We start from the raw sequence: 23,473 nt of genomic DNA, 5'->3' as shown, positions 1-23,473 counted from the left end.
AAAGAACAATATCTCGGATTTGTCGGAGTTGCATTTGAGGCCATTTTTCCCAAACCAGTCAAACACAAACTCCAAACACTTCCGAATGGCTGCTCCATCGAAGTCACAGCCCCTGTCACAAGTGAACAGGAGCTGTGTGTCATCCGCATAGGATATGATCTGGGCCCCTAGCTCCTCCACCCGTGCCGCGAGAGGTGTAAGGAAGATATTAAAGAGGGAAGGACTCAGTATGGAGCCCTGCGGGACCCCTACCTTAAGCTGCAGCATCCGGGCGGAGAAAGGGGGAGCCCAGATCGTTTGTGTCCGATCGGCCAAAAAAGACTGAAACCATGCGAACACCGTACCCCGCAGCCCAATCTCCCAGAGTCTAATTAGGAGGAGGTCATGGGGGACGGTGTCGAAGGCCGCCGACAAATCAAGCATGATAAGCAGGGCCTTTCCACCCCTATCGAGGGTCTCCTTCACAATTTCAGTAACCTCAAGAAGAGCGGTCTCGGTGCTCAGGTTAGATCTAAATCCAGACTGTGACTGATGTAAAAGGGAGTTGCCCTCTACAAAGTTGGTAAGGGTAGTATGAACACACTTTTCAGTGATCTTGGCCAGGGCAGGAAGCAGCGAGATTGGCCTATAATTAGAATGCAGTTTAGCATCTGCATTTGGTTTTTTAATGAGGGGAAGAACTAAGGCCTGTTTCCAGGAGGAGGGGACTTTGCCCGACTTCAAAGATGCATTAATGAGAGGGTTGATGATCGGATTAAGGGCAGGTGCCAGGGTCGCAAGACACTTGGCGGGGCAAGGGTCCAGAGGAGAGCCAGATTTGACCATAGCCAACCCTGCCTCTAAAAGTATGAGTTAGCAGGTTAAGTAGAAATGTTGTTCCTGAAAACATGCTGCTGGGTTCTAATCTTATTTATTTTTATTTATTAATTTAGTTTATTTTATGCAATTTATAAAGCGCACAAATACCCTTGGTTGTCTCGGCGCTGCGGACGGCAAGAATAAACCTGGAACTGATAACTATTGGTTAAAAAACGATGTTTTTACCATTTTCCTGAAGACAAGCAAGAATGGGCTAGTAATGATATGAAGGGGGAGGGTATTCCACAGTTTGGCGGTGGCGACTGTAAATTGTCTATCACCCCATGAGACTTTCTTTGTACGAGGGACCCTCAAAAGGTTGGCTGTTGATGAGCGCAGGGGTCTATTGGGCGTATAGGCGCCAAGAGCTTCCTTCAAAAACTTAGGTCCAGTGTTGCGCATGGCCTTAAAAGCGATGCAGAGTGCCTTACATTTTATTCGGCTTCTTAAAGGTAGCCAGTGGAACTGCTGCAACAACTTTGACATTGATTTGTACTTGGGGTTGCCTGATAGAATCCTAGCGGCTGAATTCTGCACCAACTGTAATTTGTTGAGGACCTTATTTTGTGCTTTCATGAGGAGACCATTGCAATAGTCAATTTTTGACATTACTAGAGTACTAATAAGGGTTTTTCCAGCCCTGAGTGGAAGGAATGGTAAGAGTTTTTTTATCATCCTCAGGGTGTAAAAGGATGATGAGACAACAGTGTTGGCATGGGATGCGAAGGACAGCTTGTCGTCGAACATGACGCCTACATTTCTGACCTTTGAGACAGGGGACGGGGATGGACCCAGTTTGGCTGGCCACCAGGAGGAGGACCAACCCGGGGAGAGATTGCCAAAAATCGTCACCTACGTTTTTTCCGAGTTTAAGTTAAGGCAGTTATTGGCCATCCACGTGCTGATGGCCACCATTCCATCCTGAAAATTAGCCGCAACTGCTCCTCCATCATTATGCACTGCAAGCACCAATTGTGTGTAATCGGCGTAAGATGTAAGTCCCATCCCGTGTGCTTTGATGACTCTGGCCAAGTCCTATACATAGATGTTAAATAATGTCGGACTCAGAGATGATCCTTGTGGCACACCACACGTGAGGGCAAATGATGGAGAGTCGAAAGTGCCTAGACTCACTAGTTGGGTGCGGTTGGAAAGGAAGGAGGCTAAAAGGGCTTTACCCTGTGCCTGATACCGATGGTTGAGACACGGTCGATCAATGTAGCGTGAGCGACCATGTCAAATGCTGCTGATAAATCCAGCAGCACCAGCACAGCAGCACACCCTTGGTCTAGTATCGTCCTGATTTCATCTGATGCTTTAATGAGGGCTGTCTCGGTACTGTGGCTTTTTCGAAAGCCAAATTGTGCTTCATCCAGTAAGTTATTGTCTTCAATATATTGAGCCAACTGTGAGTTCGTGATTCTTTCGAAGATTTTTGCTGGGAATGGAAGGCTTGTGATAGGCCTATAGTTTTTTGTGTCTGCAGGGTCGAGATTATGCCTCTTAAGCAGAGGTTTGATAATGGCCTTTTTCGATATGGACGGATAGTTGCCTGTACTGAACATTGCATTGCAGATATTTGAAAGGTTGGAGGCTATTAGATCAGGGATCAGTTTCAGAACTGAAGGTGGACATGGGTCAGTGGAGGATCACGATTTAATAAGGGAAATTAGGTCCATGATCTGTTGCGGTGAGACTTGACTAAATTCCGAGAACGAGGGGGAAGTTTCTTCCTTGTCAGGAGCCACAATCTGGTGGTCTGCCTTAGGTTGGGCTGTGTAGTTGACATACATTTGGCTGACCTTTTCATGAAAGAAACTGGCTAGTGAGTTACAGAGGGTTTGCAAGTGGGCTATAGGGAGATTTGTCGCCAGCCCTGATAGCTTGGCCACTACCTGATACAGTTGTTTATTGGAATCTTCAGCGGATTCTATCTGTCTAAGGTAGTACTTATTATCTCCTGGATATTGAGGGGTTTATACACATTTTTTCATTGTTGTTATAGTCTCTATGCCAGTGCCTCTCAAGGTTTCTGCATCGTTGTTTTTCAAGTCTGAGAGCCTCTGAGAACCAAGGGACAGAAGGGGCATGTCTATTTTTAGAAGCTTATCGATTGTTCAACACCATGCATATAATTTCGTTCCAGATTCTGAACTACACATTAACTATTGATTACTTGGTGAACCTTTCTTCGCTCCAGAATTTCGTCAGCTGTTCTGCGCAGCTGTATAGTGATCAATCCTATTTCACTCTGTCCTATTCTCTTGCTACAGTGGCTGTGTTGATGTCCCCCCGCCCCTGTGTGGAACATAGGCTACCTACTGCTGAGGGTCAGGGCATAGAAGGTTTGGGAGTCCTCCAGAATGTATAATGGTACACTGCCATCCCCTTGCATATGTGGCATTCTCCTGGCCCATTTCAGCTAAAATTCTTGCATGATTGCGCTCTGTTTTATGACATTGAGCCTACTTGGCACAAATCATTGTGTTGGCCTAAAAAAAAAAACTCACACAAGAGTTCAAAGACAATCACAGACAAATAAAAGAGTTCCCGGAAACAGAATGTCCACCACCACAAACAAGCTCAACAATGAAATAGGGAAAAGAAGAGGCCATTCAATGTATGGTCGACTTAAATCGTTGAGCACAGAGCACTACTGTGAAACTTGTGATGAGAAACAACTACACCTCCCATTGTAAAAGTAAAATACAAGCACTGCTTTCATTAAACACCTGGGGGCAGATTTACAAGCCCCTTGCGACACTTTTGCGCCGCTGTTGCGTCACAACAGCAGCGGTGGAAACATTGCGGCCAATTTACAACGTGACGTATCTAGGGAGATGCGTCACTTTGTAAAGCCCTGCATCACATACCTGCGGCAGTTATATGTATGCGGGGTGGACATACCCACGTAGGCAAGCCTCATAAAAGTGATGCAGTGAAATCTACAAGATTTCACTGCGCCCCTTTTAGGACACCACTGCGTCAAAACCTAACGCCGCCTTGAAGCAGGCGTAAGGAGTGGCACAGTACAATAAATATAGGCCTCAACATGCATTGCTGGAGTTGCGTCGTGCTTGCAACACGACTCCAGCAATGCGTGACTTTTGGGCCAACAGATGTGTCAGAATTTCTGCCGCATCTCTCAATCCTTGAACCATGGTGTGCCGTATTGCAAATACTGTGCATCCATGGTGGCGCAAGCGTATCGCAGGCTGGCGCAGGGAAACTGACGCATCTCTACAGATGCTTCAGTTTCTTGTAAATCTGCCCCTTGGAGTTAATGTTATGTGCAGGAACATAGAGTAGGTGTGTTTACAAGTGACATCATTTCTCAAGTATCATTTAGAAATATTTTGAAGATGCGTTATAGGTTTCATGGGCCGTGCATATAAAAAGCAACAGAACAGAATTCAAGGGTTTTATAAATATCTGTAAATTAATATAAAACTGTAAATAAAAAAAGATACAATAGTCTTACATTATGCTGCATAAATGCATTATATTCTGTGGCAGTAGGATTTTTGCTATTTTGTCATTTTAAAACAAAGCAATACTGTTTGAGCATAGGTTGCACCAGTGGCGACTCCTCGAGTGAGTGATGCGAGGCAGTAGGGCGGGGCGGGGGAGGGACAGAGTGGGGGGGTAGTAAATGCACCGCGTGCAACGTAATTCATTTTATTTATTTATTTACTTACTTACCTCCATTCGGCCGCATGCCGGAGTTTACTACCCCCCACTCTGCCCCTCCCCCGCCCCGCTCACCGCCCCGCAGCACTCCCTCGAGGAGCCGCCACTGGGTTGCACCTCAACGAGAGCAGGCCAGAAAACATGTGTAAAGGGATTGCTGTTGCGCGGCACCACATTGGTGCATTTTTTCAGTAACGTTTGATCTGCTTGAAAAAGAAACAGTTTTTTTTAACCTGGAAATTATGCTACCAGGTAGCGGATTATATAGCAAATATGGTAAATCCATAATCATGACGAAATGTCCACAGTAGCTGAGTAATACAATCCCAGTGAGTCTGGTCATATCTGAGGATCAGCAATGGCGTGGCTTATGCAGTTAATTAAGTGACATTGGGAGGGAGTTTGGGGGGAAGCAGACAGACTCTCTTACAAAGTATAACAGCACCTCACACAGCTGCCAACGGTCCCAGTGTTTGTTCCTGGGGACGAGTGTACTCGCCTAGAGGCACCTGCGCGTTGCAAGTCTTATCTTAGCGATAAACCCAGGTCACCATTCTTCTCTGAGCGGGGCAGCGACGGGCAGGGCGACGCCCACTTGAAATCCTTTTCTTAACACATGCAGTAGTACGTTTTTTTTTTTTTTTGCCGTATTATATAGCGCGAACTCGACCCGAAGGTATCAGAGAGCTTTACATGATTACCTGTTGCATTACAGACACAGCCATTTTCTTATTTTATTTTTTGGCGCGGGGAGATTAGGGCTTTGGGGGAGGTGGCCGACCAACGGGAGGCCTGCCTCTCCCGGGGATTTTTGGGCCGATGGTGCAGCCCGGAGCTCAATTGGGCTTGTTGGGCTACATTTGGGCTTGTTGGGCTACATTTGGGCTGGGGGATATGTATGCGGCCATTTTAGGTCACCAGCCACCATTTCGGTGGGGCGACACGGCAGCCGGCATGGGGGTTGGTCAGGGTGAGGAAATTTTGGTTTTCAGTGGGGTGACACGGCAGCCGGCCTGGCAGGTGGGTGTAATGACTTACGGAAGGGGCCGGGCAGCGGTTAGCTATGCGCATAGAAATCGCTGAACAAATTTTGTTGGTGTTTTTATTGTGCTGGTGGGTTTGGCAGCCTTTAATTTAGGAGCAGAGAAATCCCACCCGTCTTTATGCTTCAGTCAGCCTGGGCTCACAGGCCTAAGAATGCTTATTATATCTGACCAAAGTTTAGTTCGTTTCAGACGCCGGATGTTGGTAGTGTTTTGTTACGTGAAACAGCCTTCATTTCTCTCTTTTAAAAGCAGTTATCCTTTACTGCAGCTTCCCTGAGGTTTTGTCGGTGTAAACACCTACAGATTTCTCGGTCATAGCGCTCTTTGATAATGGTGCGATCAATGGCAGATGTCAGCCAAAGCCTTGATTGTCCCGGGAACAAACACAGGAGGTTTTTAATATTTTGATTTCTACTGCTTGCCCGACCAGGGGAACTTAAGGATGCCCAGGTCTATCTCCAGCAATGGCCTCGCTTTCACAAACGTTATTGCAGTTGTGAAGCACAGAAATATATTTATGCCCAATTATGGGCATGCAAAGGTTTGTTGATTGTTTTAAGAGACAGAGGAAAGTTGAGGGCGCCTGTCACCTGTCTTTAGGATGTTGATAAGAGTTTGATATAGCACAATGGTATTTAAAAAATAAAAATAAATACATAAATAAAAATAAATAAAAAAAAGTGTTCTGAAGGAATTATCCTGCTCTTTGCCCGCCTACGCTTTTGGTCTTTAAAAAAGTGCCTTAGTAACACTTTCAGGGCGTCGGCAGCAGCAGAAACTGCATAGGGTAACTCCACTGAAGTGTTCAGAGTTTGATAACAGATACAGACTGCAAGTCCTGCTTAGTTAGGCCTTTCGCCTTACATAATGAAAATGCAGATGTTACTTGGTCTCCAGCTTATTGCAACTTATTAACGAGCATTGGCAAAGCTAACGTGTCTGGCTTACATTTTGACTTCTAGCTAAATAGCCTCCTGCCTTGAAAAACCCCCACCACAATTACTTTCTGTATATAATGCATATATAAGTTGAAGCATTTAATGTCTGATAATTCGGAATACTTTTGAGTTGTACAATAGTCCCTCATGTATAACAAAACAAGGACACAAACCGGTGGAATAATGCACTAAACAGCCGATAGCAGGAGGGGAAAGAGATACATTCATTCGGGCAGAGCAAAAACTCCCTCAATGTATATTTTAATGGACTTGTAACAATAGGTTCTGCCAGCAGTTGTGTTGTCAAGCCAGACCTAAAAATATGAGCACAAACTACTTCTTCGGAGCACAGTTTATTCCTATCCGAAAGAGGATCTCCCAAAAAAAAAAAAGAAAAAAAAAAAAGTAATTAATGAAAGGGGATGGGTTAGGTTCCACAAACAGTCATAAAACGGCAAAGAGGCAATTCATATATAGATGAAATGGTTCAAGTAGCCGTTTTGGGGATAATACAAATTTTGAGGCCCGTCATCTCTGTGTGCATAACGAGTTTGTAGATATTGGACTTTGTGAGTTTGAGGATCTGTTCTTCATGCACTGAACCCCCGCCCCTCGTGGTATGTTGTTGGCAAATTTAGTCTTATTCACAAAAGTACATTTGCATGTGTAGATCTCATATGTAGATCTACACCTACAGCTAGATGTAAACCTCCTCGTTGATTTTAGACAGGGAGTATAACCCCGGCATGTCGGACTCCTCGTTTTTCTTTGCAGGGGCAGCAGGCGCGGCACTCGGGTGAGTTACATGCGGCTCCACCCACCGAGCGGATGGGCGGGCTCTGCCTCGTGCGGGCGGCCTGCCCCAGCGAGGGACCTACTAGACGGAATACGGCCCAGTGGGTCGCTGCGGCCTCTGGGGGCACGGAGGTTCAGAACAACAGCAGGATACAACGGATGGGCTTGCGGTCCCGCTGCGGGAGTGTGGAGTAGTAGGGGGATTGATCCGCTATGTCTGGATGCAAATATTACCATAACTGATGGCAATGCCCTTCCCTGAGCCATAATATGTTATTGTGAACTGGGCGATCCCGGGCTGGAGTCCGCGGAGGACGGCCCATTGCTGTGAGGATCACGGGCTGGAGTCCACGGTGGACGGCCCATTGCGCTGGGATCATGGGCTGGAGTCCACGGAGGACGGCCCATTGCGCTGGGATCACGGGCTGGAGTCCACGGAGGACGGCCCATTAGTGTGAGATCACGGGATGGAGTATGTGGGGGGAGAGCGGACGGACTCTGGCTATTGGGATTGGGTTGCAGGGAAGGGGGGGGTCACTAATGTGATGTCTTGTTTTGCAGAAGGTCCGGACAGATGGCGTGCAGTGGCGGATGGAATGCCGGCCTCCCCCACTGGTTAGGCGGCGTGCTTCAGCAGGACGCCGACCTTGGTGCCAGGTAAGGCACCGGTGTACACGCGGGGGCGGTGGCACGCCATGCGAAGGGGAGGGGCCCTGTGGGCTTTGGTAAGGTGCGCTTCGGCGGGGATGTGGTGCGAGCAGCTGGGAACCAGGAACCCCGGGAAGGGCGCATGGTGGACCCGTTTGCGGGTGCCCCTTGGCTAACTGCTCATTTATACACTTTGGGGGGCGCCACAGGCCGACGCGGGCATTACAGGTTGGGCCCACTCCTCCCCTGGCAAGGAGGGCATTCAGTGGGTGGTTCCGTCTTTATAGACAAAACTACAGCGGGCGGTGCTTTATCCTGTGCACTACTTGAGCGTTCTCGCTAGCTTCCGGTGGGTTTGTCATGGCGCACTGTACACAGATTGTCACACATTGCCTGGCTGACTTTTCATAGGGGGCCGGCCCGGTTCTGCGGACTGTCGGTAGCAACTGACAAGTTTTTAGAGCCCACGGGTCACCTGGGGTGCACTTGGCAGCAGAGTTGACACAAGGTCCTAGTGCAGTTTTGTCACTTTATTGGAATGGATTTGGTGGTAGGGGCGATACAAGCCTGCTTGCGGATAGACAAGCAACTGCACATGCTGATGTGAATCGATGGGTTGCTGGCCACACTGGAGGTGACAGTTGGGGTGGTGTATGGTAGTACGGTTTCTGTTGGGACGCCACAATTTTAGCTGTAGGTTGGTGGCAGATTTTCAGTAGGGGGAAAGCTATCTCCTGTAGTGGACACCATGGCAGTAATACAGGGGCAAAGAGACCATCCACTTGGGAGGCCCGGGTGCGGAGGTTGCGGGGGTTTGTGCGGCGAGGTTTGGACCATGGTATCCGGTTTCAGGCCAGGCATGGGCCGGGAGTGGGCTCGTACACAGCGGACGCTTGGTCTCTCTCTATGTGGTGAAGGTTGCATACGCTAGTCACGTAAGTGGACTAGGGCAGGACGCCAGGGCCTGCGGGGATGTGGTATGTCGGAGGCAAAGGCTTATACGGTTAGTGTTGGGGTCACTGGCCGTGGCCACACAGAGGCCATCAGAGCAGGTTGGCAGGGACTTCATGAGGGGGGCCCAAGGCGATGAGCAGGACAGGGGAAAGGGAGGAGCAGGTGGGGCAGTTTATGTTGTCCATGAGTGGCAACGGTTGGTCTACGGTATCTATGGCAGGTATGCGATCGGGCATAACCTTCATGGGCAAATTATGTGGGTGTTAGGTGACCTCGACGGGAAAATGGGGCAGTTGCGTAACGACGGTTGGGCGCATGAAAGGGGAGGCGGGCCCCAGGCATTTGTCTGTCGGGCTGCTGGCCAGCGGTAGTGGGTCCTGCGGCAGATTGTGCCGGGTTGCAGAGGAAGGGGTATCGCCGGTCACGTTGCGGTCTGGGATGCACTTGTGGGCATTTCAGGTTTCAGAATGGCTGGGCGGAAAGTGGGGGGGAGGATGCCCTGAGGGACGGGGGTGGGAGCGCGGCTCGCACAAGCAGAAACAGGCTATTCGCCATGTTGGGCCTCATTCCTTTTCGTGTTGGGGTGAATATAGACGACGCAAATTGGGGTAAAACGGATGGTAGGGGCAGTAACAGGGCGATGCATGCCTTTAAAAAAAAAAAAATGTGTTTGGTGGGTTGACTTTATGCGTGCAGTTCGTGGGAAGACGGGCTGCGTTATAACATACATTCAGCTGGGGGGCTCCGGGGAAGGGGTAACATAGTACTCATTTCTGGGTCTCATATGTGTGTCTTTTCTGGTGCGGTAGCAGGGCCGGCCGGGGTGGCCTCCTCCATATGGATCGTGGGACATTCCTTTGTCATATGGGCAGAGCGTTATGAATTTCGAAGGGAAAGGTTTGGATTTGGGCTTAGTCTCATCGTGGTTTTCATTGTTCCTGGCACGGTACGGGGGGTAGGGAGGTGGCACGAATTGTTTCATACATACACAGAATGATTCAGGGTGATATTCGTCCAGATGTTTGCTTATTCAGCTGGGGGGGACATGACCTGGGTCAGTGTAAGGCTTAGCACTGTAAACGGCAGGCAGACGGACCTGCTGGGGGTCAGGCGGCAGGGGTCAGATCGTGCAGAATATGGGCAGACTTCACTTCACAAGGGTAGAGCAGCCAGCAGCACTGGATAAGGCCAGGAGGTGGTGCAACGGGCCTTGGTGACGAGGGGGCACGGGGAGAGTAGAATTTCCAGTGCTTAAATATGCTGCAGTTCATTTTATCGGAAAGATGGGGGCGCACTGGTCACGCTTCTCGACTGGAGTTAGTCTGCAGACAAATCCAGGAGGTTGGATGGGGCACATAAAAAATAAATAAAAAATAAATAAATAAATAAATAAAAGGGTCCCTAGTTGGGGGGTTAGAAAAGTCTGGGGGCCAGAATTTTCTGAGTGGCGTTCTCCTTAGTAATAGTTGGTAGATCTGTTCACAGTTTAAGTTGATTGGTTGGAAAATGTCACTCCGGGTACATGCAGGAAGGGGAAGTAACGCAGGAAGGTTACATAGATAGTTATTTTAGGAAATGATAAGACGTTACACGTTTAATGAGTCAGCAGGGAAGACAGAGTTGGGCTTTTATAAATGGTTGCAAATGGGGAAACTTTAGGGGTGGGGGTGGGGGGTAAGGCAGGAAGAAAATATTTAGGGCCTCATGTAGGTAGCATACCAGTTACCACTTCTAAAATACCGAACGTTACCGAATCGGTATTTTAGAAGTGGTAACTCGTATGTAGGTAATGAGTCGGTATTTTTTACCGATTCGTTACAATTCGGAAATTACCGAATCGGTATTTACCGATTCGGTAATGAGGCATACCTTCCCATTGATGGGAAGGTATGCCTCATTACCGAATCGGTAAATACCGATTCGGTAATGGTGGAGAAAATGCAAGGGTGGCAGGGTGTCACATTGACACCCTGTTGCACCCCTGATTCGGCCATGTGTGCACATGTGGCACACATACATGCCCTAAGGGCATGTATGTATGCCACATTGCACACTGCTACGCGCTTCAAAATGCATACACACATACATTAATTATTTACCACCAACTATAAGTTGGTGGTAAATACCGACTCCTAAACACACCCACACACTCCCCCTACATATTATTTCTGGAATCGGAATTTACCGATTCGGTAAAATTACCGAATCGGTAAAATTACCACATCGGTAACGTTACCGATTCGGTAATTTTACCGATTCGGTAGTTTTACCGAATCGGTAAATTCCGATTCCAGAAATTGACCCCCTACATACCAATAGCCAAAATACCGGTCGGTAACGGTATAATTACCGAAAATCGGCCGTTACCGACCGGTATTTGGCTACCTACATGAGGCCCTTAGTGAGGTTTAGTTTTGTACGGCACAGGCCAAGGATATTTGTTGTAAGGTGCACCTGTCTTCAATAAAGCGGCCTTTTTAACACTTAACAGGCTGGTTGTGGTCTGTGCTGCACCCCCTTTGGCCCAATAGGGCTTTGGGGGAGGTGGCCGACCAACGGGAGGCCTGCCTCCCCCGGGGATTTTTGGGCCGGTGGTGCAGCCCAGAGCTCAATTGGGCTTGTTGGGCTACATTTGGGCTTGTTGGGCCACTTTTGGGCTGGGGGATATGTATGCGGCCATTTTAGGTCACCAGCCACCATTTCGGTGGGGTGACACGGCAGCCGGCATGGGGGTTGGTCAGGGTGAGGAAATTTTGTCCCGCCCTCCCTCCCCGTTGTTAAATGGGATGGGGGAGGAGATACATTTCAAGGGTTTTTTGTTTTTGGATTATTGGGGTTTTTTCTTTTTGGTTCGTGGTTTGTTGGGAACAGGTGCACCGGGTGGGGAAACATGTACTGTTTGGTTGTCGCTTGAAGCAGGTGCGGGGTTTTTGTACCAGGGTTATGGTTTATGAGGGGGCGTTCTCCTTAGTAATAGTTGGTAGATCTGTTCACAGTTTAAGTTGATTGGTTGGAAAATGTCACTCCGGGTACATGCAGGAAGGGGAAGTAACGCAGGAAGGTTACATAGATAGTTATTTTAGGAAATGATAAGACGTTACACGTTTAATGAGTCAGCAGGGAAGACAGAGTTGGGCTTTTATAAATGGTTGCAAATGGGGAAACTTTAGGGGTGGGGGTGGGGGGTAAGGCAGGAAGAAAATATTTAGTGAGGTTTAGTTTTGTACGGCACAGGCCAAGGATATTTGTTGTAAGGTGCACCTGTCTTCAATAAAGCGGCCTTTTTCACACTTATCAGGCTGGTTGTGGTCTGTGCTGCACCCCCTTTGGCCCAATTAGTGATTTGCCCAGAATCACAGGATGTTTGCCCGTCCCTTCCAAGACTCGAACCCCGTTTCTCATCTTCACAGTCGGACGCTCACAAAAGCAATGGGATTAAAAAAATGTGCCCATCAACAGACGACTTCCAGTGCTTTTTCGAGGTTTTCAAACCATTTAAGAACGCCTAGAGCATAAACCGGAGCAAAACAAATCCATAACAAGGGTGTCTCTCGGAACAGATTTGGCATTACAAATCTCATTTATCTGCAAAATGTTTGCCTACAGGGAGGTGCGACGTTTGGAAACTTTTCTTTGACCTGAGGGCTATCTCATATCTTTAAAGAGTGGGTGTCCGAGATTTGAGCCTGGGTTTAGATCCTTTGCAAACAACGGTGCCCTTCCTTGTTCAATATTGGCGCGAGATGAAATAGCTGAGTGAAAATAGTTTCTTTTAGTCATGTATCCGTTTTAGACTGACCACATAGCATCGTTTAGTGTACATTTCTCCCTATGTTTTCAATAGCGTTGCTTCCCTGTAATATATGGATTATAAAATGCAGCTGGTAAATATATGGTAAATCCTCCAATCAAGTTAATAAATTTGCATTACGTTACAGAGAGAAAGGCATGCCTAGTTTATGTGTATGAAACTGTAAGACAACTAAACAACAGGTAATACTTTATCGTACAGTGCACCAATGACACATCAGGGAAAGTATGATGAATACATAACGAAGGTGTAATAAGAAAGCAATTACATAATTATTACTTAGGAAGTAATTACCGTAAAACATTCACATGAGCAATGAAGAACACACTTATAAGACAAACGTAACATACGGAAGATTATATTTCGTCAGGCACAACCATTGTATTATAGAAACATTAACTAATAAATAAGACGACTATGTAATACATATGTGAATACCTAATCTGTGAATGAGCCAAAGAAAGGAGAAGGAATAGGGTTTTTGCTTCTCCAAGTTTGAATGCCTTAGTAATAGGTTTAAATATAGTAAATACACTTTCGTTTTATAGGTAATACCTATCTGATATTAATTACTGACCATAATTGTTATAAAACAATGGTATTGGTGTGCACTGGCACCTGACCCAGAGCTCTGAGGGGCTCACTACACACCAATTAAACTTGACTTTTGTTAACTTGCCAGAGGTGCAGGGGCCTATTATCCGTGTCTGAATTGTGGTCCTTTGAACCCATGCCACACCTCTGCCTGCACTGACTCCTATTCAGCTGCTGTAGGCGGTGGTCTCGATGACCGCTTCTACTGTCTGCTGCCCTTGAAACCACTTTGCACCACTTCTGACGCTGTCCACCTCACAGACTCCTCTTTCGGGCTTCCACCCTTTTGCCACCCCTTCTGTCCCCCATCTCTTTTCCCACCTAGGAAAGAATAGGGGGGGGGCTCCAGTCTGCTGGCAGGGTTAACCCTACAGCCTGGGGTTTGCCAGACTCTGCCGGTGTGGTTAATCCTACAGCCTGGGGCTTACCAGACTTGTGTAATTGCTGAACCGCATCAGCATAAATAAGGACACAGGCAGGAGGAGTTGGTGGATTCATCCTCTCTAGGGTTGATGGAGTCACGTGAATATCCCATTCTGATAGAGCAAACAAGAATGGGGCCCTTTTCAAAGCCAAAAAAGCACCCAGTGCAATTTTCCACTCTGCCAAAACCATCATTTCTACATCAGAGGACGTTACTTAGCTTCGGCCTCTTGTTACCACTTCCAGTAGATAGGTCACTGTTATTAACTGATGAGCCCTGCTTGCTACACTGTTTGAAAAGCATGAATGGCCTCTTGGCGACTATCTGTGCATTACACATGCACTTTTGGTGCAGGTTTGTTGACAAAGTTGGTAACAGGTGAGGTTGGCTCAGAACCACAATCAAAGCAGTTTGTAGGCAAATCACACTCAGGTTTTACATCAGGCTGGAGCGCGTGGCAGCCCTCAAGAACCTCAAAAACCAGACTCTACTGATAGGAGGCAGAGGTCAGGCACGCTCTCCGCGAGGCTCAAAATGTTGACCATGTAAAGGACCAATGGCCTTGAGATGTTACTAGAACAGCTACGGAAAGTCTCTTAGATGCTCCTCTTGGACCTGCCTGGGTACATATATAGTTTCCAATGTATCCATCAAATGTGACGTTCCAAAGTGCACCCCTTTTGGTCTTCATTGAATATTAGAATATTAGGATGTTAGGACCATCAGTGAAGGCAATGGAGTGACAGGGGGCTTGCAATGGTATAGACCATCTGCTTCAGCATTCCAATGTTGTTTTTTTGCTTCTCTCTGCTTAATTTAGACCATTCCTTCTGATTTGGGGAAATATTCCTCTAGCTTTCTAGATCTTCTGCCTTACCTTATACTACCCTATAATTCTGTGGAGGGTCTTTAATAACAGCTTTAGAACTTAGCCGCAGGCCGCAATGCTATAACAGATACATCAACAACATGCAGAAGATCGCTTGGCCGAAGAAAGCATATGGTTTCACGCCTATGCTGATAATGTAGTTACACTTACCTCTCACCCGCCACTGACTGTGCACCTGCCATTTATATTGAATCACTTAATGTTCAATGGTTCTAAATAATTCATAACGAGATGAAACTGCTTTATGTATCCTTAACAGGGTATCCTTAACACATCAAGAAAAACTTGCCAGGCTGCAATCGACCAGGGGTTATCGATGGATCCGGCACCAGCCAGAAGAAGAAATGCCTATCAGACAATAGACAGCTAAGAAATTTGGAATCATTACGGAAGGAAAGCAGATGACCACTGTAAAAGGAGTCCTTCCCGACCCAGAATGCTTCAGTTACGACTTCTTTTTCAAGACCTTGAAGACAATTAACTTGAGAGGCTGTAGGAAGTTATCTATGTAACCCCACAGGGAGCACCACAGGAAGAGCCACAGATCCAGCCAATAATTCCACCATCTTGACTACAGCACAGGAGTGTCTGGTCTCATTCAGGGTCAAGCTAAGGTCAGCAGACACAAAGCACTATGGACCCTTCTAAAACTACTGACGAAGCAAAGTGGAGACATATAGCTCCTCAGAGCTCCGAGGAGCCAAGAAACGCATGATGTGCCCATCACGAATTCGGAATTGAGTAGGTAACAATCTGAGAAATAAAGCTTTGGTATTCAGGATTTAGATGTGGAACATCTTATAGGACAAACCGAAGGGAAGGGACAATAGAACCTTCCATGCGTCCCTAGGTTAGTCAATACTCAGTTCACTAATCACTAGGGAACTCACGCCCAACTACATACTGGGATGCGCACTGCTCTACACCACATACACAGGATTTAGCATTCCTTAATAACTACATTTTCTTTGAAAGCTTTCGATGCACGGTCCTTTGACCCGGTTAATACTAGAAAGTGCAACAATTACCTGACCTATAAAAGACAATTAAAGTCCTGCCTAGTCAAAATTCACTTTCCTGCAATTAACCTTCATGCTGTAATCAAAACTTCCATTAATTGCTCAAATTAAACAGCAATGTTTCGGTCCATGGTTATGCAATGTACCCTGTAAGTGCCTTGAGACAAACTCATTCAGCGCTGTCCGCTATGCAAAATTCAGAAACAGACACAATTCCAGGACAGATACAATGTAAATACACTTGACATCAGTTTAAGCCCCCCTCTTCACCCCCCACTCCCAGACACACACACACTCACTTAAAAAGTATGTTTTTCTTTGGACAGTCTGTTTAACTGAGCAAATGCTTAACATAAGGCAATGGGGGAAATGTACATTAACTCGCCTTACTTCTCAAAACTGTGGCCCCCAAACAGGGCGAACAAAAATTAGACAACGACAAACCACGATTTACCAGTTAAATTCGATAGCCACGCAAAAGTTACTGAAAGTTTGCACATTTTCTACTTACTAAACGGTCCCTACGTGCCGAGCATGAGTTCCACCGCGGAGCCGCCGTTCAGCCCGTCCCTGCCTCTCTCCACTACCTCTGCCCAGACTGGAGGGAGTGGAGCCGCTCCCCCTGGCTCTCCAACCCCACAAAGGTGTGATGGTGTTTGCGTACCAACAATGACAAGTGCCAAAGGAATGCCAGCCGGCAAGTGACGGCGAAACCAGTTCAGTAAGTGTCTGCCGAGTGCTTACATGCTTTGCCGGAACATCTTGTTAAAAGGTAACACATTCAATTTGTTTTCATTTTTTGTAGGCCCCCAGTGAGTGACATAAATGCTTTTGTTTGGGAAAAAAACCTGCGTTGTTCATTCTTGCCAACCCTCCTTTAAAGAGCTGCGTAGGTACTTCCGCATTCCACAACATCCTCGACGTCATACATCGAGCAGGTATCGAGTGACCGCTCTTCGAGTGGAGGTGGGGAGTCGCAGAGAGAGAAGAACAGGGGGAATGAGCATATTTACACATTTACAAATGGGATTGGAGATACACGAGTTCACAGGTGCTTGAAGGCACACATTACAGAGGGGATGTAGGATGTCAATAAATATGGAAACAGCTAAAAATAGGTCATTTATCCTCAACCTCTTCCGCACAACATGCACACATTCCATTTTGCCAGGACCTTAATAATGTGTTCCTGCCGGCATGGCTGCCTTCAGCTGAGCATAATGAGTATTTAATCAACAAATACGGCAAATACCTTAAAAAGGTCCCATTCAGAGTTTCTTTTCCCTGCCTTTTTGCGTCTCAGAGATCATCCCCTTCGCTTGAGAGGCCATGCCCTGTAAAAAGCGCTAACGTGGGAAACAGACATCGACTGTGCACTGAATTAACTCCAAGATGTAATCTACTTCAACGACAGTAAACCAGGAGTAGAAATCCCCTCTATTGTAAAATTTTCACTGAAAAAAAAAGCAAAACGTAGTGGTTGTCAGCCACGAGTCGGCGCGATACCAATCAAAACAACGAATGTGCCCATGTATTCAGCATTTTTAAAAGGCATCCCTAAATTTACACCTTAATTTCATCATTCACGAGAAGCTTTAAAACACTGTAATGAATTAAACACATATTTAAACTCGTCATCTAATCCGAAAATCTATAAATATCTATTACTTCAGGTAAGTGAGGGTTATCTCCCATACCTTACTCAGGAAGACAGAAACAAGAATTGGGTAACTGCATGTAAGGTGAATTGGCCTTTCAAAGACAGCTCATATAAAATAGCAGCTTGAAGCCGGTGGGATCTGGAGGCACCTGTGTGGACAAGTTGACGTTGGTCCAGAAATAGAAAAGTATAACCAGTGTAGTGTCCAATACATTTGTATAAAGGATTTGATCCGCACCCAATAAAAATTAAGAAACAATTCCACCAAATATCGTAGTTTAGATATTCCTTTATTCTTTAAGTTATAATTTTTGTCTTCACAGTAGTCAACGCGTTCCGTCCTGTTTGAGGACTTCCTCTGGGCTCATCAACTGTCCTTTGAATAATGTACGTTTTCTTCCTTCTTAAGTACCATCCACCTCGTACAAACCCTTCTGTATCACTGGGATATCATTATCCCCAGTTTGGATACTGTATGTCCTAGTGTCTCCTTCTATATTTCCCCTTTGAAGTGTTGGCAGCGCCAAGAGCTGTACTTACGGTTTAGAAATCCAAAGTTTGGCAGGTATTAAACGATAGAACTCCTTAGGTGAAATCAAGTCATGGTCGACTCATAAATCATGGAATGTGTCCCAGGCAAAGTGTCCCTCCGTCTGCATTCAACGTCACGGCATTGAATGCAGATAGAGGGACACTTTGCCCGGGACACATTCCATGATTTATGAGTCGACCATGACTTGATTTCACCTAAGGAGTTCTATCGTTTAATACCTGCCAAACTTTGGATTTCTAAACCGTAAGTACAGCTCTTGACGCTGCCAACACTTCAAAGGGGAAATATAGAAGGAGACACTAGGACATACAGTATCCAAACTGGGGATAATGATATCCCAGTGATACAGAAGGGTTAGTACGAGGTGGATGGTACTTAAGAAAGAAGAAAACGTACATTATTCAAAGGACAGTTGATGAGCCCTGAGGAAGTCCTCAAACAGGATGAAACGCGTTGGCTACTGTGAGGAAAGAAATTATGTCTTAAAGAATAAAGGAATATGTAAAGTACGATATTTGGTGGAATTGTTTCTTAATTTTTATTGGGTGCTGATCAAATCCTTTATACAACTGTTTGTTGTGAAAGTTTCTTTCACTCATTAGGAAACTAAGGGGTCTTGTTTCCTTTAATCATCGCACCATAGCCAACAATATTCCCGAAAAATAAATAAGTACGGTATTATATTCTAGACCTCCTTTGTGAATCATTTAGTGTCCAATACATTCCTGTTAGTTTTCATATGCAAGCCCCTGAAGAAGTCCTGAGGTTAGACTGGATTTGATTGACAGAGGTGCGGATTGTAATGGGGGTTACAACTAGGACTGCTGCACCATCTGACAATCAAGTGTAATTTGATGGATTCCATAGTTGTGAAAATTAGTTTGGCAATGCTACCCCTTGTCTGGGTTAGTTCAGTGGGCTGTTTGATGACCATGGTGTAAATCATGTTGGATTAGATGTAGGATTAGACCCTGGATTAGGTTCTGAGATGGTCTCTGAAAGGTGATCGTCTGGAAGTGTCAGAAGGGAAATAGTGACTAGGTATATAGAGTTCATGCTAGTGGGGTCTGAAAGAATATATAGGCAGGTCGGTGTGAAGGACCATAGGTTCATGGAGATATGTGATTTCTAACACTAATTAAATATATAACTTCTAAAAATGGAGCCCAAAATATGACTGTGCCTAGGGTTTTCAATATGCTTAAATGGCTCTGGGTTTACATTTGTAAAGGACAGATCATTTTAAAAAATGGACAATCCTCTTGAGACAGTGAGCCAAAACAATAAAATGCATACCTTTTCAAACTAGAAAATCTTGCACAATCATACTTGATCAGTGACTTTTTATGAATATTTTCATTAGCCTCTTAGTGGTATTATATCCACACAAAATGTCATGTGTCCCTATCAGCTAAATATTTTGAATGATTAATAAGTACTTCTGTGGGCTATTTGGAGATATTGGGGAGGTTTGAAATAGACCGGGGACCTTCCTTGTGTCAATCTCTTGTCGTCAACTTACAAGACTTGCAAGTGGTTCATTTGCTACTTCTTGTTTAATGATAATAAGTCCTCCATTAAAAGACTTACAGTATTTGTAGTGAGGTAATACCGAGCCGGATTTTCCTGGTACTTCAGATATTGCCTTCAAGTGTGGACCACTTTAAATCTTGTTTGAAAAAAGGAGTCGGGACCATTTGCTAGCACATTCTGTCAAATGATCAATACATTACTCCATAGCACGCTTCTCAATGGTATTGCTTAGGGTGGGGGGCCCGAGTGAGTAGCTCGCAAGTAACTTGTTGCTAGCAGCCCTCTAAAATGTAGCTCGCAGACGGGAATGATTGCTGTACCCTATTTCAACGTACTTTTTTTTGTTTTCCTAAAGCCTGCATTGAAGGAGTATGAAAGTGTATTCTTATTGACTATCCTTTGAGCATATTCCCTCCAAACACTGGTTCCAGAGGAAACTTACACAAGCTTGCCGGCCCAGTCAGTGACGCTAAAACATTGGCCACTGGAATTGATCTCTATTGTTGAGTTGATAATTAGTGCAGATCTATCTCCAGTGAGAACCCCTGTTGATAATATGAGCACGCGTCCTGGTAGCATTTAATTTACAGGCTCTGGTTACATGTAGTACCACTTTACTAGGGCCTTACAAGTTAATTAAATGTGCAAATTGGGTGTGATCCAAAGCTACCATGTGTAAAGGTGAGTGTCCAAGCACTTTAGCACGGGTCAGCAGAGTCCTAAGACCAGCAAAAACAGGAGGATTGAAGGGAAAAATTTGGGAGAAAATCACACCAAGGATGTCATATCCAACAAATGATCTGTCAGACCGGTAGTGTGAGGACAGTGGGACAGTGTGGTATAATGGAGAGTAGTTCCAAATTGAACCCGACTGCTCATCTCATTCAAAAAGTTGAACCATGTGGGATGAGACGGTAGTAGACTAGTTAACTGCAAATTAAGAGTTGCTGCGCTCTAATAGTTGTTGCAGCGGAATTTCACCTAAAATAGTAACTGCATCAGACACATAGCATTTTTTTGCAGAACTGTTTAATAAGTAACTATTAATGCCTGATATTTGCTATGTAATAATATATTGTTACTGCACTCTCTATCGTGCAAGGACCATGTACATGCCAGCTTGTATTAGGTTAAAGAAGAAAGATGAGAGGCAAAAATGAAGGAGAGAGAGAAACATAGGTAAAGCTGAAGAAGATATAAATGATGGAACTAATAGAATAAAGTGTAAAAGAAATTAAATAGGAAAAACAAATCTTGAAGGGGCAGAACGGGTTGATGGGAAAAATGGAGAGGAAGTGGGAGACAGTGGGAGAAAACAGAAATTGGGAATGGATGAGAGTTTGAAGTATTTGGCGGTGTAGTGAGACACAAGGAGAAATTATAAGTAACCATAATAGAAGGGGGAATCAGTAGGAAGAAATAAGGTGATTGAAAGGAGGAAGAGAGGGAATAAAAGAGAAACATGCAAATGGGGTATGGAGGAGAAAGAATTATTGAGATAGTGGGAATAAAAAAGATAAGAGGAGAGAAGGAAGGAATGGATACAACGGAAAAGAATGGAGGATAGAAAAGAAAAGATGGTGACTGGGAAATCACTCTACCTGTTAGAAATGGCAGGCGCTCCCATCCCAAAATCTGAACACAGTAAAAATATGGTTGCTCTATTGCCTTACGTCAGGAGGACACAATATATTCAACTGTGGCCTTCCTCTAACAATGTGGTGCATTCATGGGACTTTGTAGTCTTTCTTTTCTTGAAATTAGCCAAGTGGACTTCCACACAAATTGTCTGTAAATAAAATCAAAGCTGGGCAACACTGAATAACTGCCAAATATTCCCCTATCATAAATCTAAAATTCACCCCGTGCTTGTTTTTGGGGCAACAGCATTTACCCATACTGTAAATATAGATCCATAAATAACAGCCTACAACAATTGCCTTTATCTAAATATACGACTGGGTGGAGGTGACCTTCATACCGGTCATTTAGTGCAGCTTGAAAAGCACTCTGCAGTGCCCTTTCATACCGTTGTAAATCTTTGTTTTTCAGGCCAGCATGCTTTATTAGTTGCAGAAATGTTCAGTTCTGTCAACAAGGCTCTCGTCGCCAGAATAACACATAACCTGGAATAAAAATCAATACTTTCAATGTTGCTTTATAGATTTTACGCTACCCACTCGCCATCACTGTACATCAGGTCACTGATGCTCTTGTAAAACATGTATTTTCGAAATGTTACTGTTGCTAAAAAATAAATGAATAATATGGAGGTAGTTTTCAGCTATGACACTTTGAAGGATGTGTAGAGAAAATTAAATAAGTTGTGTTTGTGTACACTGGAAGGTGGCTACCGGCTTCAGGAACACAGCTTTCTCCCTCTGCAGTTGTGTTGTGATACCTGCATTGTGAGGTTACCACAGTGTCCCAGAGACGGTCCTAGCCCAGCTTGCCTTATCAACTGGTTTGAAAAATTGTTTAAAACCAAAAACTTTGAATGCAAATTATTTAAAAAACTATAATTACACTATAATAAAATGTTTCCAAACAAATCACTTGAAGATACAGTTTATTCAAAACGCCCCCTTTTTCATTTTGTACAGGAGGTCCACCCATGCCAGAACGCACACCAACCACCCATACTCTTCCTTACCAATCCTCCCCTTCACCTTCTCCGCTACCCACACAATCACCCATCTATTTTCTTTTTTGCCTTATTAAATACTTCCTATTCAGTTCCCTGAAATAGTCATTTGTTTACTATTTATTTATTTATTTTGGTAATCATTTGAAGCAAAAACATTGTTTTCCTAATTAATGACTGGCAAAATGGTCTTCTTGAACGACACCTGTTGCTTGTCTACACTTAAAATAGGTCTTGGAAGTGCTCTTCCATGCTGGAGCAGTGGTGCTGGACAAATACAAACAGACAGTGCTTCATTTGTAAAAAAATAATAATAAGTGCCAGGAATCTCGTCAGAAAGCCACTGAAGCTTACACCACACATTCCTCTTGCCATGCTGCCAATGATAGTTAGAGCACAACTACTTACCATCACACTCCTGCAAGTGTGGCAGTTCGCCCTATTCCAGGCCTCCAAAGCTGTAAGAGTGGCTTGGGCGGCAGGTAATAGTCATTTTAAATGCATATTCAATTAATAATTGACTGTCGTTGGGATCATCTCTAAAGCTGCCAGACAGTGCCACCTTGTGGCAGACTGTCACAAGCGCCGGTGTTGACAGTTAAGTGCCGATGCCAAGCACGGGAAACCACCGGCTCAAATTAAGCACTGGAACCAGAGTGCTTTGAGGTGTCTAAGATGTCTCCCCTGTGTTAAATGACTTACTAATCAGTTTTATGGAGAGCTATGTTACGCTTTGCAGATTCTTCTAAAGGCTGCACATGTCCAGTTAGTGATAAATAGGAAACAGACTAATGAAGGATTGCAAAGAACTAAAAGATCGTACAAGCTGAGAAAACAAATACCTAATCTGGTAAAGAATGAATAGGCATGCAGAGGTTCAGTTATCCTGTAATATAGACAGTTAGTTACAAAATTAAGAAATACATTTAAGGTTCAACATGCAAATACCAATTACTGTTTGCCTGTAGAAAATATTGTGACTATGAATAATTATTTTATGACAACGTTTTGGATATGTGCTTGGGAAGTGTTAGGCTATCATGAGTAAAAGAAATTCCTTGCTTAGTGAGTGAACAAGATTGGGTGACTTACACATTTAAATTTCATTCAGTAGCTGCTTCTGTGTTATGGGATAACACTGAAAGGGGTGCTTATAAGAGGGATGGAGGAAGTTCTCTACCCTGTAGGAAATTGGGTTACTGGTTGAGGCTGGGGGTGAGGGGGCGAAACCCTACTCAAGCAGCAATCACAACTCTTGCCAGCATGAAACACAGGCAAACCCTAAATTAACCTGTGCTCCAACATCTGATAGCTTGGCACACAGCAGTTAGGCTTAAATTAGAGGCAATTTGTAAAGTATTTGTACAGCACTTCAAACAGTAATAAGGTGAAAACACAAACAAGAATAATGTCACAC

General features: G+C 44.9%; 1 protein-coding gene across 8 annotated transcripts in view; it reads right to left on the bottom strand.

The window, feature by feature from the left end:
- The window catches only part of SYT16 (synaptotagmin 16), a 601,801-nt gene that overhangs the window by 336,937 nt on the left and 241,391 nt on the right, over positions 1-23,473 (bottom strand). For 2 of the 8 annotated variants that reach the window (XM_085626187.1, XM_085626190.1), the window contains exon 1: positions 16,178-16,304. The exons of the other annotated variants lie outside the window; for them this stretch is intronic. The gene's annotated coding sequence lies outside the window, so the exon portion shown is untranslated. Of the gene's footprint in view, positions 1-16,177; positions 16,305-23,473 lie in introns of those variants that run through there. 8 annotated transcript variants of the gene reach the window in all.

The sequence above is a fragment of the Triturus cristatus genome, chromosome 9 (genome assembly GCF_964204655.1).
Source record: "Triturus cristatus chromosome 9, aTriCri1.1, whole genome shotgun sequence".
NCBI lineage: Eukaryota > Metazoa > Chordata > Amphibia > Caudata > Salamandridae > Triturus > Triturus cristatus.
Note: the sequence above shows the minus strand (reverse complement) of the source record. Positions and strands in the feature narration are given on the sequence as shown.